Genomic DNA, 14,972 nt, shown 5'->3' with positions numbered 1-14,972 from the left:
ATCTTTGCTCAACATACTTGTAAATAAACACTGGAATTCAAAACACGCCCAACATGGTATCAGCAGGGCCTGATCCATGCAATATTTTGACGATACACACAGCTAAATCTGGCTAGGTCCAGCCTACAAGTCTCAAGCTTTTGACCCCCTAATAAACAGAAAAAAACGGATGTAGAATGGTTGCCAATAGCAGTGTCCATTAATAAAAATGTAAGAATACATTTTATAGCACTCAAAATATTGGTTGTGGATGCGGATGGAAGATGATATCTGAACACCAAAGCCTTAGCCAAACATGGCCAGACTGCGCAAAGCATCACCTAAGTATCCATTAATGCCTAATGTGTGGGGTCATTCAGAGAACACTCACCAGTTCTTTTAGACTAGAACATAGCACCAGAAGTGCCTGAATACGACTTTGTCAACAATGGATTGGGCGGGACTGCCACCAGAGTAAGATACACCTTTGATGACATACCTATCAACAATAAAATATAACCCAATGCACAAAAGGAGGGCAGTTTGCCTGCTGTACTAAAAGAAAATATAAAAACCTAAGGATCGAAAGGCTTTCATAACATCAAAAGCCCTTTGGGACAAACCAGATGTGGAGAATCCCTTTTTTATCTAATGTGGATTTTAATCTAAATCTCATAGTTTATACTGGACTTTAAATAAAACCTTCTTTGAACGCATGCAACTGAGTATAAATAAGATGGCGGCTAAAGATTGAAGGTTTAATCCCTAGCAAAAGCAAGGGCAACAACCAATTATATTTCAAGGGTGGCCATGAGTTCAACTGGCTTGTGAGCAACCAATGATAAAACAAAATGAAGAGGCTCTCCATATTGGAAGAAACATACACTGTTGCTGAATAAATCATTGTTTAATCAAAGAGTTTTGTAGGACTCAACTTAGCTATCATGGGCTAGATTTATGAAAGGTTATTAACACTGAAAAACAACAAATAGCTCAATGGTAATCTTTACAAACGCAAATCCACCTTTAAAAATATGAAAGTGACACTGCAATTTGAGAAAGGCTTTTCAAACTGCAATGCCTATGAGGTTTTGCAACGGAAACAGAGCTCTAGAGAAGCATTTACCACCCCCTCCAACCCTTGCAGATCAGAAGAAAACAGAACAATGTTTTGCAAATGTGTTGCTAAGTGCAGCAATGTGAACGAATGCCACCTTTTCTGCACAAATAGACAGGTTTATTAAATTTTCTGCATCCTATTTTTGGCTGCCATTGGAACTCTGTGCAATGTAACATTACTACTCCGTGTCCCGGTGCATATGCTCTGGGCCTCATATTGTATTGGGAAAATTGCGGTTAGGCAGTTGGTGCAGAAAAAGCTCAACTGTGTGCTGCAGTTTAAAGTTAGACCGCCCACAAGAATATGATGGCTGTCAGGAGCATCATTACGCTCTGGCTGGGATGTAGTTTAAAAGCACAGCAGTGTCACATGAAGGGAAACACGCCTTTGCCATGTAAGTAAATATATATATATCTCTCTATCCCTATATCTCTCTCTCCCTCCATCTCTCTATCTATGTCTATCTATCTATCTATCCTCCATCTATCTCTCTCTCTACATATATAGCTCTCTCTCTCTCTATATATATATATATATATATATATATATATATATAATCTCTATCTATCCTCTATCTCTCTAACACCGCTAAAGAGTGCCTTGTACACCTAAAGGGTAGAGATCTAGATCTAAATGTATTCATTTTTTGGTCTCGCGCCTAGCGATGCAGTGCGCAGCACTGCTCGCGCAGTGAGCGTCCTTTTGTCTGGGGTTTGAAAACGGAGCCTGGAATCGCACACGCTCGTGCTTTTCCTTTTGGCTTCCGCGATTGGCCTTTGCGTGCGTGTTTTTCACAAAGACGGCACGCAATAGGCCAAAGGCGAGTGCATTGCTCCGCCCATGGCCTTTTGGTGTCTATTACGCGCACCAAAGGTCATGTGGTTTCAATTATCGTGCCCAGACACGGGCGCAATAATTGAAAACACATGTTTCGCTGTGGCGCGTGCACCACTCGCAGGCGTGTTTTTTTTTTTTACAATAGCGATCGCTTTCAGTGCCGCTTGTTCTATTTTCTTTCTTAATGTGCTTATTACGAGATGACCGGGTCATCGGGCACTAGTTGTGTCTGAAGGGATTCAAGAATCGTGCATAAAATGTGGAGATTAGCTACTAACGTCTTCATTCGGCAAGAGTTGCTGTGGTGGCTTTGATGTTTAAGTGAGAACGAGTCTGTGTCCCTTTCCGTGCCACTGTTTCCATCGACCCTCGCCCAGAATCATGTCAAAAATGACAGCAGACCCCCACCCTCCCCCGCAGGTATGTTCAGATTTTTATTGACTTTTACTCCTGCAAAGGGTGTTTCCATCCCTCAGTGGATCCCAGAATGTACATAGTTGTAGGGAGACTTACATCGGTCGATTATTTCTGGCCACTTGAGGACACAAGTCTGACACTTCCCCATCTCTACTTGTGCAACCCTATCGACCTATCAGATACGAATGCTTGACACGTGACCTTTTTCTGCCCATGCCCAACTGCCCTTTTACAGGCACAAGACTAATGTGTCATTGACTATTCCCGGAAGCAGTGAAAAGGCACGAGTCTGGCACTTGACTGACTCTGCCCCGGCCCTAACGTCTTCTCAGTAGCATAGGTAAAGGGTCGCACTTGCACAGCCCTTCCTGCCTTTTAAAGGCCCAGCCTGGCGTGTGACTAGCACTGCTTCATCCCTCATGTCCTATAAAAAAGTACCAAGCCATGCCTCTGTGGCTGTCTATGCCCCAGTCTGACAGACTTACACACGCATCCCACGCACACCTTACCCTCCCCACCCACCCCAAAGTTCTCCGCATTCATTTACCACTGCTAATAGCAAGAGGTAAAGAGCAAGTTACTTGCCTTCGGTAACACTCTTTCTGGTCAATACTCTATCCAACCAAGGATTCCTCACATTTAAAATATCCCCAGGCATCAAACTGGATCTAGAAGATTTTTCAGAGTAGACTCTGTGTACCAGAAGGTGCGATTGTACAGTTACCCGTAAACCACGTTCTGCCCCGGAAGTGAGAGCTGGAGTCTCATCAAAGTACACTGATATAGGTTTATTTCTTGACGCTGTCCATGCCACAAAAACAGTTATTAGTGCGAGTGTCCAGGTCTCGAAGTTGGGACCTTTTTAGATTAAACAGTCTATTCCACAGAACGAGGAGGAGGAGGGGGGGCGCAGTGAGGAATCTGAAGTTAGATAGAGTATCCATCAGACAGAGCATTACTGAAGATAATGAGCTTGTTCTTCGGATGGATATTTCTAACCACAGTTTCCTCACCTTTAGAATACATACCAAAGCAGTGTCTCTCCCCCACCCCCGACTGTGTATCTGTAGAATGACTCAGACCAAAAGGTCCTAGAGGACCGAACAACCGAAATGCCCTTCCTGGTGGACCTAGCTGTCAAGAAAGGAAATGCTAATAGACATTTGTTTGCTGCATGCAGTGCTGTAGATTCACATGCTGTGCACATTCATGCCATCTAGTGTTGGGCTCGGATGTGTGGAAGTTGTGTTTCCTCGAAGTAGTCTTTCGAGCCACAAGGTTCTGTGATGCCTCCTTTTGATGGTAATGCGCATGGGCATCGACCCAATTGTTAAGATTGTTTTTGTTTTCCCCCGGAAATTAAGTGAGGCTGGAATGAGCCGCAAAGCGATGTCTAGGGTAATGTCCATGCAAAAGATTAAAGTGAGATAGAAAGAGAACTGCAACGGCCACAGGTGTCCGGGGACGAGGGCGGGCGCATGTGAATCTACAGTACTACATGTCCCGAACAGATGTGTACTGGATAAGTAGGGCTCCCGGTTTTACGATATATATATATATTTCTTTTTAACATTTCTGTCTTCATTGATCCATATTTATTTTTGGGCCAACCTATTGGTATTCATCCCTATATATTTTGTGTTTTGCGAATTAATGGAGTCGTAAAATGGTATATTTCTACATTTATTTAACTGATAAACATGCACTCATACTTTGCTGCCAGCCACGTTATAGCAAATTAAGCAGGCAAAATATAGTTAAACACTACAACCACAGATTAATATGAGAATTATAATACAAATATGTGATAACATATGCCTGTATTTAGGGAAATCTCAACCTGTTATTTTATCTTCCCCTGCTGTTTATCTGCTCAGCTTGTGTCCTGGAAATCACAAAAAACAGCACAGATGTTCTTCCACAAGAAGCACAACTTTCCGTATTTTCTCACTTTTACAAATAAATACAGACAGGAAACACACAGTTTCCCATCTGTATTTATTGGTAAAAATCAGTAAAAATGGAAAGCTGGGAGCCTTAGGGCTAAGTAATATTTTCTGTTTGAGAAATGTGTTGCTGTTGATACACATGCTATGCATAGACTGAAAAACAGTTCTCGCCAAAAGCAGTGGCTAACCTGTGGGTGCTGCAGTAGATTGAAAAAGTGTACGGAGTACTGCCTGGCCAACATTGGCCTGTTGGCGGGCTAGCACTTAACACAAAGTAGTTATTTCTAAAGTTGTGTGGAGGGGACCAGTTAGCTGCTTTACATATGTCAGCTATTGTACTATTCGCCAGGAAGGCCAAGGAGCCTTCCTTTTTGTGAGTGGAGTGTGCTTTATAAGGGACAGATAAAGTTCTCTTTGCTTTAGCATAGCAGATTTGGGTGTACTTGACTATCCATCTGGCAATGCATGATTTGTAAAAGGCCTTTCCTTTGTGGGGTTTTGAGAAAACGACAAATAGTGGCAGAGTCTTTCTGAAAGGCTTTGTCCCGTCTATAAAATATATGAGGGCTCAATTGACATCCAGTGTGTTTAAAGACCTTTCTTCTACAGGCAGTTCTAGGGCTTGGTTCAGGTGGAACTGATAAACCACCTTAGGAAAAAACTGAGGGTTGGTGCGGAGTACAACTTTGTCCCCATGTACTTGAAAGAACATTTCTTCTAGGGCTAGTGCCTAGACCTCAATGACACGCCGAAGGAAAGCAATACCAATGAAAAAAAGCCACCTTCAAGGAGAGGAACTGAAGGGGGCAAAAACGGAGAGGCTACAATGGGGGACCCAGGAAACCGGTGAGGATGATATTGAGGTTTCATGATGGAGCCGGTGCGGTCCAGGGAGGTATTACCCTCTTGAGGCCCTCCATGAAAGCTTTGATAACTGAAATTTTAAAAAGGGAGATATGTGCCCTATTCTGTAGATAAACAGCCACACAGGCTAGATGGAACTGAATAGAAGCGAATGCCAGTCCGTAAGTTTGTAGATGCAGCAGATAGCAGTAAATGTCCTGTACTCTAGCAGTGAGCTGAATAATATGTTTTGAGTGACAGTAGTGGGCAAATCGTTTCCATTTGGCCATAGAAAATGGGCGGGTAGTGGGTCTACGTGCTTTCTTCAGGATGGCCATGCATTCGGGAGCTAATTTGAGATATCCGAATTCTCAGACTTTGGGAGTCAGATCGCAAGGTTGAGAGACTTGGGGTCTGGGTGCTGTATTCCTCCATGGTTCTGCATGAAAAGGTCTGGCCTGGCTGGGAGTTTCTTGTGCAGAACCATAGAGAGAGTTGCATTAGTGTTGTAACCCCGTTTGGTAGAACCAAGTGTGGGCCACTAGAATGAGAGTGAGAGTGAGGGACATCTGCTGTAGCCTCCAAACCACAAATAGACTCAGTGGGAGAGGAGGAAAAGCATAGGCAAATATCCATGTCCAGTTCATCCATAGTGCATTGCCTTTGAGCTGAGGGTATGGGAATCTGGATGTGAGGTTTGGGCATATTGCGTTTTTCTACGGTTGCGAACAGGTCTATTTGAGGAAAGTCCCATTGCTGGAATTAGTGGTGGAGGACTTTCGGGTTTCCACTCATGGACTTGTTGCCGCATCCTTCGAGGAGGTCGGCAAAGTCGTCCTTCAGTCCCGGAAGGCACTGTCAGTAGGTGGATTTTGTGATTGGGAGCCCATTACCACATGTGTTGGGTGAGCTGAGAGACCTATGGAGACAGAGCCCCCCCCCCCTCCTTTTGAAGATCAAAAATAGCTGTGGACGACTTTGCCCTCCAGATGGGGTTGAACTGCTAGGAGTTCTAAGTAAGTCATGTGAAGGCCCTGGTGTTTGGGTTCCTAGTGGCCTTGGACAGTCAAAGTGTGCAAATGTGCTCCCCACACCAAGAGTGAGGAGCCCATTGTAACGGTCTCCTGCAGAACTGGGTCAAGAAAAGGCCGCCCCAGCAACAGGTTTTCAGTGTTACGCGACTACAAAGTGACAAGTGCAGCAGCAGACCAACATTAGATCGTCCCAGTGACCCTCCGGTGGAGACCATTGCTGTGCTAGGCATTCCTGCAACGGACGGCTGTGTAGGCTTGCGTTGGGCACTATTGCAATGCAGGAAGCCATCATGCCTAGGAGGTGCATAACTGTCCTGGCTGTTACCTGATGGTCTAGCTGAAAGAGCAGGAGTGCCTGAAAAGATTGTTTCCTTGCAATGTTGGGGGTAGAACAGCCCGTGTTCAGAGTTGATGACTGCTCCTAAATAAGGCTGAATTTGTTGGGGCTGGAAGATGGATTTTGTGGCACTGATGGTGAATCCCAATTTGTGTAGAAGGTGTATGGTGGTATGACTGTTTGTGGCGCGCGATTGAGCGCTCTTGCTTGTATGTCTATATCAATCGCATTACCAGATGTGTTGTATGTACTATTATAAAAATGCCAATAAAAAAAGGTTTATAAAAAAAAAAAAAAAAGACTATTTGTGGCATAGTTGGCGGGTAAACCTTTTGATGAGCCAGTCGTTCAGATAAGGGAAGACATGAATGCTCTGCTGATGCAGGTCTGAGGCTACCATTCCCAGGAACTTTGTGAACACTAGGAGAGCTGTAGTGACCCTGAAGAGGAGTACCTTGAACTGATAGTGCTTTTCGCTGACCACAAACCTGAGGTAGCGCCGAGGCACTGGGTGTACTGGTATGAGAAAGTATGTGTCTTTCAGGTTGAGAGCAGTCATGAAGTCACTCTGCTGTAGAACAGGTATGACATCCTGACGAGTGACCATATGAAAATGGCCTGAGTGGATGCATTTGTTGAGGAGTGTTCGGTTTAGAATGGGCCTCAGGGAGCCATCTTTTTTGGGAATTCCAAAGTGCAGGGAGTACACTCCTGAGCCTTGGTGTTGAGTTTGTACCGACTCGATGGCGCTTTTGTGAAGGAGCGATTGGTCCTCTTGTTTGAGTAGTTTAATGTACTCTGCTGAAAGTCGGTGTTTACGGGGTGGTGCGGTGGGTGGTGTGAAAGTTCGCTCTGTACAGTAACCATGCTGTATGATGTCCAGAACACAGTGGTCAGAGGTGATGTTCTGTCAAGTGGGGGAAGAACGACTGCAAACAGCCCCCGACAGGTGTTATGTGATCGGGGCAGGAAGGGGGGAAGGCAGGGTTTGTGGACTGTGGCAGGGGGTTGCTTTTGAGGAGGGATCCTTACCTCTATCTCTTGAGAAACCTCTACCAGAGGGTGGCAGGGCCTGTGGTCGATTGTACGTTGTGGAGGCTTCAGGAGAGGTTTGTTTCAAGCCTCCACAGAATGGAGTGTGGTGACAGGAACCTCTAAAAGTGGACATTTGAAGTGCGCCCATAGCCTTAGCTGTTTCAGTACCTTTTTTACTTATTTTCAAGAAGCTGGTACACCTGCGGCACGAAAAGTTGTTGACCATCAAATGGAAGTCCCAGCTAGTTCTGCTGTACCTCTAGTTTGAACCCTGATGTACGTAGCCATGCAAGATGTCTAAGAAGGAGGCTTGAACTGATGCCCGAGCAGCAGTGTCGGCGGCATCAAGGGCATATCATATGGTGGTGTTGGAGATTCATTTCCCTTCAGAAACCAACTCATGCCCTCTTTTCCTGTGTTCTTCAGGAAGCTACTGGAGGAGTTCCTCCATTTCATCCAAATTGGCTTTGTTGTATCTGCCCAAAAGACCTATAGAATTGGCAATACTTCAGTGGTTAGCAGACTGTCGCTTTCTTTTCCCTGCAGCATCTAGTCTTTTACTTTGGGAGTTGGCCTGCTTCTGCGCCGTGTGAACCACAAGAGAGTCTGGGGAAGATGACCTCAAATGTAATGAGGGTCCGAGGGGCACGCCTTATAATTTTTATCAAGTCGGGAGCAATTACCCGAGCACAGACAGGGAACTGGAAAATGCCAACTGTGTGACACCACATAGGTTTTAGCATAGGGAGGTATTGTGTACTGAGTTATGTGGAGAAGAGGATCTTGAATAGGAAATCCTCTTCTATCAAATATGAATGGTGGGGAACTTTATGGTAGGCCACTGCTCTGGTGAGGAGTTCCTGATATGTGGACGAATCATATGGGGGAGGATGGTCAAGCTGGGTAAAGAGCAGGGATGGTGTTTGCTAGGGGGCACAACGTCATAAGTGTCCCCGGTGTCTGGTTCTGGGGAAATGGCAATAGTGTCAGCCCCCTAAAAACCCAGTGAGTGGAAGTGGTGACCACTGTGGAGTGTTTATGAAAAAGGCTCTCCATGACCGTATGGAGGGGAAGGTGAGTCCTGTGTGGCTGGTGTTGGTGATGTAGGGGCAGGTAGTAGGCTGGTGGCCTTGTCTGACCTTTCCCTTAGTTTAAGAGCTGGGGCTATATGCAGGACTTCTTGGAAAGAAAGCTGCTTTTTTTGGTGGCTTAATGGCAGTTCCGGGTGGGGGAGATGATCCGGCCCGTGTGAGGATGGATTGCTAAATGTCTGTCGAGCATCAATCTCCTCTTGGAGCCAATGGAGGAGTGGCTCAACCGTTTAGTCGCCGACTTCCGCGCTGAAGGCTTTGGGATGTTGGTGTTTTTGGAGCCAATGGTTTAGATAGGTTAGGCTTGGAGCCAATGGTTTAGACAGGTTAGGCTTGGAATGATCTTTTTCAGCACCGAGCTGGAGCTCGGAGTTGTGGCTGTAGTTGATAGTTGGTGCCAACATGGACTGAGGTTAGTGGTGGCCTGATGGTCTGCCGCTAGTGTTCCAGGGTGGCTGTGCAGCATTGGGTGGAGGCCTCGGCCTATGAACTGTATTGAGGAGGGAAAGTGTAGGCACTCACGACCTGTTAAGCAGCTGGAAGGAGTATGTCTACTCGCTGGCTGCAGATACCTCAGTGTGATGTTCAGTGCCAAAGAGGTCCCCTGGTACTTCGGTGATCTTCCGTGACATCTCCAATCGTCGGGCCAGATGGTCACAAAAAGCCTTCTTCGATCTGAAGGAGTGGCAACCAAACTCATTATGCACGAGCTAAAGGCAAAGGTTACAGACCATGGAGATCGGTCGTGGATATTTTGCGTGGTACCAAGGATAATATTTAAAAGGCGTTCGTTCCATCACACTCATGACATGGCATGGAACCAATTGGATGTCCCAAGAAAAGAAGGCGACCAGAGGGCAAAGCCCCATGAGGGCGTGAGACTGAACTGAGGTTCGCCTGGGCGCAGCTCGAGTGGTCAAACCGGACCTGCAGAAAAATGGGATATACAATCTAAAACAATACCAATAGTTTACCCATGGGAACCGAAAAGAGTACCAATGACTGTCTCAAATGAAAGCACGGGAGCACACGTCCGAACCAGACGACAGAAAGATAGCAATCTAACAATGGAGTCGATGCCCATTCACATTATCAGCAAGAGGAGAAATACCCAAACCTTGCAACTGGAAAGACTTCTTTGAAGGAAAAAAATGTGCACACATTCGGGCCCAACACTAGATGGCAGGAGTATGCACAGCATGTGTATCTACAGCCACATGTCTCTAACATAATGCTTTGTGAACATGTGCACTGATGCCAAAGTTGCAGCCTTACAAATATGGAATGAAATTAAAATAACCAATGAAAGGGAGCCTCTGCAAAGGGGTCAAGTGAAACTTCTGCACATTGCTAGTGAACCCAATGATCTCAGGTGTGTTGATGTCGTCTGGAGGTGGTCCATCACTGTCTGTGGCCAGACCGCCTTCAACCCCTAGTCATCGAGGTAGGGGTACCCAACCTCCGAAAGTGTGCTGCAACCACCACCACATTCATAAACACCGAAAGGGTACCGCTGAAGCAGAAAGGGAGCATGGCAAACTGAAAATGCTTGTGGCCCACCTTGAACCGCAAACCGTGCCGGTGGACCTGCGACGGCAACACAGAAATAAGCATCCTGTAGGTCCAGAGTTACAATAGACCAGGCTTCTCCATCGAGTAGCTCGTGAGCTGCTGGTAACTTTCCAGCTACATGTGAGTAGTTCTCCTGTGTGCAGCGCAGCCTACTACATTAATAGCTTTTATTTGTTTGAAATATATGTATAGTAAAACTGAAAACTGTATTTGATCTGAAAATGTGTATTTTCAGAACCCATAGTTTCCAGAATATATTTTGTTTATATTTGAAACCAAGCAGCATTGGAAGACTTATTACTAATATTAATAACATGATAATCTTGGCGTCAGAAGCCACTGCAGTTTAGGCTGTTACGCATTATGATGGTTGAGACGTTCCAAACTGACTAAGCCTTTTTCACATTACTGCTGGTAATCCTGCACTGAGAGGATCACGGCTTGAAATCTTGTGTAGGATGGACACTAATATAGTCTTGTCTGATGTGTACAACACCAATACTATTAGTAACTTGAGATGATTTTCATTGAACATAATTAGCTTGTTTGTGAAATAGCTATAGATCCTTGCATAGAGTCTCCCGAGTATATAGGGCAGACAGTTCATGAATCGAGGTAAGCATCTTGAATTTGTCCAACCGCAGGAAGAAATTGAAAGGTTGGAGATCTAAAATAGCATGAAAAAGACATCTTTCCTTTTTCAACACTACGAAACAGCAGACTGGGACACACTCTATGGCTCCTTTTATCAAAAGTGCCTGTACTTCCTGGAGCAAAATGGACAAGTGCTCCTCCGAAAGCTGCTTGGATGTGGGTGGAAGAGGTGGTGGGGAAAAGAACGTCAAGGATTTGCCCCATTAAACTATCAACAGGATACCCCTATCAGATGTTCTGGCCTGCCACCCATGGAGGAAATGATGGATTCTTCATCCCACAGGGTGGTTGTGTGCCGCTAAGAGCAAACTAAAGCAAAGCAGCTTGGAGGCTGCTGCTGCTGAAGTGGCAAGGGACTGGAAGGTACCCTGTTTCTATGGGCCTGGGCACTCTTTGCAGGAAATCCTACCCCAACAGTACTTGGGTGCCTTTAGTTAGGGGTGGTGGGCTGGCTTTGGCACTGCCTATAAGCAAAACCCCTGGTGATGCCCCGAAAGAGGTAAAACTGTTGGGGATACTGCCTTGCTGATGTTGAGAGACTAAGGGAGCATGCTGTGGCTCTATGTTCTTTAAAGTGCACTATGGTTAAGACCGTTTTCTTGCCAAAAAGGGGAGACCCATCACAAGTATATTCCATGAGTAATGCCTGGACGTCATTCGAGAAGCTTGTGGGCCTCATCCATACATCTCGCCTGAGCACAACACTAGTTTTGACTGCTTTGCCTCAACAGTCATTCATGTCCAGGCCCGACCATACAAATATTTGGTTGTGGCTGGACTATCTTTAATGGTCTGCACCAAGTTGGTGCAGAATCCCTCTGGGACTGCGAGCAAGATCTCTGGAAACCAGTCACGTTATGCATGGGAGTACCTACCCTACAAACAGCTGGCCTTGACTGAGCAAATGGTGGGACTAGCTGAGGAGAATGCCCCTGAAAGCCTCAATTCTCTTCAACTCCAAACAAGGAGGCGTCATAAGGAATGAGTTTGGATTGATCCTGCTAGGGGGAAGTATGAACTACCACAATCTCATGAGTAGTGTGTTGCATCAAAAAGGCAGGGCCACCTGGAGTGGTCTGTGCAGTCGTGCTACCTGTTTATTTACAGGTGGGCAGGAGCAAGGTTTGGCCCAGATGTCAATGAGTGTGTTATTCAGGGCTTGGTTCAATGCCAGCAAGGGCTCGGACAGGTTCTGCAAAGGCCAAACAAACTCAGAGAGCACATTTGGTTTTTACCTTAACAAATAGGAACTGTAAGCCCATAACTTCACCTGCCCATCTGATGACCACAGCAGACAAGGCAGTCTGTTATGTTATAACAATTTATTATGCGCATACTTCCCGGAGGTGCCTAGGCGCTCACGGCCTGCCATGCTGTGTCAGGAAAAGCTCATTTCTAAAAAGCCATGTCTTGAGCAGTTTCCTGAACTCAAGTAGGGATGAAGTCTTCCTAAGGGGGAGTGGAAGGGCGTTCCATTCCTTTATAGTGTTGTAGCTGAAACTCTCCCCCCCCCCCCCCTCCCAGTGAGTCCTTTTGATTCTAGGGGTGGGCATCAGGTAGGCATTTGCTGAACGAAGCGATCTGTTGGGAGAATACCAGATAAAATGATCCAACAGATGTCTCTTCTATTAAAGGACGAGGAGGAGAACCTAGTCACGTGTCAGGGGAAGTGTCCAGTCCACTGGCCTCTTGTAGTTTCAAATAGAAATTGTTCTCATCATTTTGCGTGAAAAATTTATTTCCATCATTTCCATGGTCGCCTAAGGAGGTCTTGCTGGTTTTAGCCAAAATCCAATCCAAAATGTTGTTGGAGCACTGTACAGCGGCTCCTAGGTGAAGGTGCTGTTTTTCTGAGTCAGAGTCAACTGGGACCGGTCTCTTCGGGACCTCATCAAGGTCAAGACAAATTCAGCTCAGAGATGGACAGGACAATAGGATCAGCATCACCCTCCAGCATGAACCAGGATGTGGTACCAGACATAGGATCGGCTCAGGAGTTGGGAGCAGATTCTGGAGCAGATTTCGAAGGCACAGACAGACAGTGCAGAGGATGGCTCCGCCAGCGATAACCCGACTAGAAGACTCCGCCCATCCTTAAGGCAAGACCGGGTGCCAGTGGGAGCTGGCATGGAGCCACAGGTGACACAACATGGCTTCCTTGAAAGCCTGAATCTGTTGCAATGTCACCACCAATTCAGATTGCATCATGATTAGATGCAGAATTTGCTACTAAATGCGGGCACAGGCGAGGAATCGGTGGGCACCTTGATGCCTCTGTGACTTCTTAGAGGAACAGTGATAAGAGCGGGATGAGTTTGGCTTGGCATTTTTACCTAGACCTTCTTGGATCGCGACTGAGACCTGCCGTGGGATCAGCCCCAAAAAGGAACAGGTGCATGCTCTAGACCTGGAGCAGGAATGGTGCTTACACACATCATGCAGTGCTCAGCAAAAAACAACTTGGCTTTGTGATCCCAAACCCATTTGGGTGCTTAACTGAACACTCCTCATGTAAAAGGTGAGGAATTTAAGGTTAGAAGCACTAAACATAAAGCATTTGTTAAAACCCCAAAATTGGAAAATTCAAACGGTTTTAGTACTGGAAAATCTAGTCCCAAAAATTAAATCCCATTTCCAAGGGACCTAACTTGAAATTGCATGGTCCTGGATCGGATTTAACAGCACTGTAATAGTAAATTCACATGCACATTTACTGTAATTCCAGTACCATGCAACTCATATTCAGGGACACTGATTCTTTGGCACCAACCTCATAATGAGGGAGAACCAGTCTGGATCCTGATAGGGGGGGGGGGGGGGGGGCTCATATAAAAAGGGGAGTGGTCTAAGAGATAGCCAGAGTTCCTCCTGCTGCAAGAAGGGTTTAGCCATCTTACATTTAGTGCGTCTTGGAATTTGTACAGCAAAGCAAAGAGGAAGTGCTACAAAATCAGGTGTGCATCATGAACTGGTTCTGGCCGTTATGTTATAATGTCCTTGTGGCTCCTGGGATGCTTACTTCTTCATGGAGGACCTTCAAAGATACTTTAGTAAATGAATAGAAATGAAGGGTAATAGCAATCCCTAAGCAGGGATAAGTCGCACTTCTAGTGGAAAGAAATCTGTCCCAAATAAAAAGAAAATCAAAGCGCCTGAATAATATCCAAAGTAGGGGTGCTGTAAACACTGATAGCACTGATTACCCAACAGTGCTGGTCAACAGATCAAAAACCTGCCTCTACACGTAAGAAATATTTCAGTTAAAGCACCTCCCTAGTACACTTACAAATGGCAATGTATGCCTAAGGTTTAGCAACACAGATACTTGTATTTACAAAAGAAAGTCCATTAATGCTGTATGTTCATCTTCTTTTTATTCTTTGTATGCGAAACTTCCCAGCAGCAAATAAGTGAAAAACAAGCCAACACGTGTTTCGTCTGTACCACAGTAGGTATTCAGACTTTGTCAAGGCTGGAAAAAGATGAAAGTATATACATACAATGAGACTTCATAAGCAGTTATTCAACAAATAAGTTGTTATATGCATTTTAGATGTGCTAAAGATACTCTAGAAAATCATAGAATTTGTTGAAGATGAAACAAGAAGAAACCAAAGGAAAAAAGAGAAAGAGAACCCAAATGTTGGAGCCAAGATTTTACGGAAGACCAAGTTGCACCGAGCAATGTGACAAATTAGGAAGAGGAATAGGTGTGATATGAATGATGGAGCAAGTATAATAGACTTGGTTAACCTATCAGAGTTTGAAAACGAGTAAAGTAGTCAGCTATGTAAAGAGTCCCTCATTATAAAATGGTGCAAGAAAATATATAAAAAGTTTCCTCAACACCAGAGCTAGCCAGAAGATAAACCAAGGTAAGACAAAAAATGTAAAAAGGTAGAAAGAAACTTAGTAGGTAGGGAAAATACGGAAAAACGCAAAAAGACACGCACCAACAGCGGAGAGAAGAGTCAAACGTAGTAATCCTGGTGTGCTCTAAGTTACAGAATTCGTCAAAGTCTAAAGAGCAAAAGAAAACAAATCGTTGAGTATTTAGTCCAAGAGAAAAATACGATCAGCATGAATAACACTAGATAGTCGCTA

The 14,972-nt window shown here is 45.2% G+C and overlaps 1 protein-coding gene across 1 annotated transcript in view; it reads right to left on the bottom strand.

The window, feature by feature from the left end:
- Positions 1-14,972, bottom strand: part of AMFR (autocrine motility factor receptor) — a 391,859-nt gene that overhangs the window by 115,939 nt on the left and 260,948 nt on the right. The gene's annotated exons all lie outside the window — the stretch shown is intronic.

This window comes from Triturus cristatus, chromosome 12, assembly GCF_964204655.1.
Source record: "Triturus cristatus chromosome 12, aTriCri1.1, whole genome shotgun sequence".
NCBI lineage: Eukaryota > Metazoa > Chordata > Amphibia > Caudata > Salamandridae > Triturus > Triturus cristatus.
This window is presented reverse-complemented; position numbering and strand designations above follow the sequence as displayed.